The sequence below is a fragment of the Pinus tabuliformis genome, chromosome 6 (assembly GCF_031772625.1).
Source record: "Pinus tabuliformis cultivar Carrire ecotype Pingquan chromosome 6, CPIR1, whole genome shotgun sequence".
NCBI lineage: Eukaryota > Viridiplantae > Streptophyta > Pinopsida > Pinales > Pinaceae > Pinus > Pinus tabuliformis.
This window is the reverse complement of record NC_142292.1, coordinates 260,084,410-260,088,104: the sequence shown is the minus strand read 5'-3', so window position 1 is coordinate 260,088,104 and position 3,695 is coordinate 260,084,410.

Here is a 3,695-nt window from a genome sequence, read left to right as displayed (position 1 = left end):
AAATCTTCAAACTGTATATCTTCAGCTATGATTTTATCTTTCAGATATCCATGAGATTTATTAGGCTTACCTGATCCTGATGCTCCTTTCTGTGATGTTTTCTTTGACTTGACAATCTTCTCAGGGTTAGGTACTGATTCAGCTGGTGATTTCTAAGGATTTCTTCGAGTATGTCTCACAAACTGAGACAGAACTTCAATGTGGAGTCGCCAGATAGATGATTACAACCAGAAATGTGCCCAGACCTTGTCTATCATCAAAATCTAGAACTGTGTCGTTTTCCTAGGGAAGCTGAGCTTCAATCTCCTCTCCCTGGAAATGACGCCAATTAATGTTATCACCCCAAGAAACTCTCCTAGGTTGTATATCAGATATGCTCGGGAACATTACAAACTCAACAAAAATGTTGGAAAATGGTGGATGAATGGAAGGAATGATGCATATTCAAGCCAGATAACCACTTCTACTATGCTTAACTCCAGACATGGGTGAACACCCCTCGCACTACAAGGCTTTAGACCACCAATTACTCATATTTTGAGGAATAAGTGAACATGGAAAATATTGACCACACCAGCAGATACACAGGACCTTGTGATGGCCGGCTGCAACCAATAGAAAGGTCTGCAAATCTATTTCCTAATGCACAGACAGGATGACAGCTCTCTGGCACCAAGAAAACAAAAACCTGCATACACCTTCAATAATACATACTAGATTCTAACATAGAGGTGGGATGACAGCCCCTCTAATGCTAAACATCAAGAGAATATGAAAAATGCATAACAAGCACAGCCTGGAACAAAGAAGAAGTGGAAAGTGAGCAATTAACAGCAAAAGAAGCTTGTATTAGCTGAAAATGAAGACCAGATGCTGCAGGTATCATAGTAGTTACAGTCTCCAAAAGTTGAACTTTACATCAAAACAATATCCATCAACCTTCATTACATCTTATTTCTGGGTATATATGGAGGTTAATTACAAAAATATCTGCTATCCTATGCGTGGAGTGGTCATAATGGACCATCAACCAAATTAATTGTCTAATATGGATCTCTGATATAATCTGCTGCTTCAAATGAGCAAATTTGACATTCTCTAGTGCTCGGTTGTCCATCCTAAACAGGTGGAGTGTTGTATGAAAAATGATCCATAGCTGATAAATGCTTGATTTGCTCGATATTGTCCTATTTCCTTATTAGGCCATACTGCTCTTGAACTCTGTTGTTGAAGGATAAATGCACAGGGTACTGGTAGATGGCCGCCATTGTCCTTCAGAAGCATGACACAGGGAAAGGTGGCAAAGACTTCATGGCAGGCGTATGAGTGGGCGGAAGACGAACATCAACCGTTGGATCGCAGTGATCAATGGCGGAGGGTGCTAGATAAGGAGTATCGGGAAGACACGTGGACGGACAAACGAGGGTCGTCGGATCGTGGGCGGGCAGATCCGATAGCTGACAGGCGACTAACAAGCGCGGGCAATAATCGGCGGGGACGGGCAGGACGACGGTAAGTGGTTTCCCCGCACCGCTTATCAGAGGTGATTGGTATACGTACATATCCGAGCGATCACAATAGGAGGTTGACACGTGGATGATGGGACAGGCAAAAAACTGCCGCGATCACGAGTTAACGCGTGGGAAGGTTTCGGCGGCGGGAGGTGCGACTGCCGTCAAATCATGCGGCAATCGATCGGACGGCAGAGGTTTAAACGCACAAGTTTATTGATTGCTGTGACAAGGGAGGGCCTCGCCAGTAGTGCTTTTTCGTATGCGCGCAGTTATATGACCACGGACTCATGGTTTTAACTATGCGCCTGGGACCCGAAGGAAAAAGGATTTATACGGGGTTTATGGAGAAATTTAGAGGAAAATGGAGGTATCGGGAGTTATGAGAACATGAGCAGAGTGAAGGGAAAAGGGTGGGCTGGCCGCTGTAAATCCTATTTTTATCATAGAAAACCCGATCAAACATGCATTTTGACCTTTAAATATTGAAATTAATAGCAAAGCTAACAATCATGATGATTGGAGGCTCATGAACTTGGACTTTTCCAACTCATAAGCAAAGGAAGGAAGTGAAGGTGCAACATGTTTCTGCACTAAGTATGAGGAAGGTGATGCGGGATTCAAATGTGGAGACATATGTGACAGTTATCAGGGAAATTGAAAGTGATGATGGAGTGGGGACACCTATTGCAATTGAAATTTTCAATGTACTGCACAAGTATGCAGATTTGATATCCGATGAGCTACTGAAAATACTTTCACAAAGGCATGCAGTGTACCAAAGCATTGAGCTAGATCGAGGGAAGAAATCTCTGACAAAATCTCCTTATCATTATCAGGGCCAGAATGGGGGAGTTGAAATGACAGTTCAAGGATTTGGCTGATGCATGTTTCATAGGACCTTCAAAGCCCCATATGGTGCTCCGATATTATTCCAGTAGAAGAAAGATAAGAATGAGCTACAAATGTGTTGTGATTATAATGATCTCAAAAAGAAAATGATAAAGAACAGGTATCCTTTGGCACTTTCTATGGATTGCTTCGATAAGCTTGTGAAAGCCCGAGTGTTTTCCAAGCTAGACTTGAGGCATGGGTATTATCAGGTGCAGATAGCGGAGGGAGATGAGAAGAAGACCGCTATTGTGACAAGTTATGGAAGTTTTGAATTCCTTGCTATGCCTTTCCGGTTCTGTAACGCTCCTGCTACATTTTTCATTTTGATAAATGATGTGCTACATCCATATTTGGATTTTGTGTAGCAGCTACAACCACTCTCCAAAAAATTTTCCTTAGCCTGTTTTGGAGCCTCCCTACCAACCTCCACAACAGCTTGTCTTGCTTCGTCAATTCCTCAAGCTTCAGTGTCTTTCTTGGTCAAAGGCAACCTATCGATCACAATTTGATATTGTTGCTCATCCGGACTTGGTCCAGCTACAGGCTGAGAAGCTTCCTAGTGAAATTTGTGCATTTCTGGAGGGAAACCAGCAGTTCCCTCCAGGAATTACCCAATTCCCTCTGACAACATATTGGTCTCCTAGATTGCGCAATCCCGCCAGCCAACCCTCCCAGCAGGAATTGTGCAATTTTTCCCATCAACAGGCAGTTCAGCCCAAGATTTGCACAAATCTAGGCAACAATCAGCTGTTGGGCCCAGACATTGCGCAATCCCCTTAGGCAGTTAGCCTAGCTGATAATCAGAAATGCGCATTTTTCTCCAACAATTGCTTGCATGTGCAGCAAAGTTGATCGGTTCCCTCCGGGACCGAGCAAAACATATTTGCATGCATAGGCTACTTCTCCCAGGTCAACATGCAAAGGCATCCCTTGTTTCGTGGATCTATGTTTAGCAGTTGGAGGTTACATGCAAGGAGCAATTCAGAAACCTCCCTCCAATTGTCGCTTTCCATAGATTTGTGGCATGTGCATCATAACCTTGATGTTATCAAAACTTATCAACTGGATACTATAGAGCTCATTCCTCACATCAATATTGTAGCTCTAACATCCCACATCACATCTAGGAGTAGTTCGCACTTTCAGCCCAGCTATTTTGGGGTAATCTTGCTTCCCATGCCTTGCGCTGCATTTCTGTCGCCATTTGGGTTTTCTCTTGTATGAGTATTGTTTTCTTGATTCTTTGAACGCCTGTTGTTACATATATTCTAGATTTTCCTAGATCTGTTT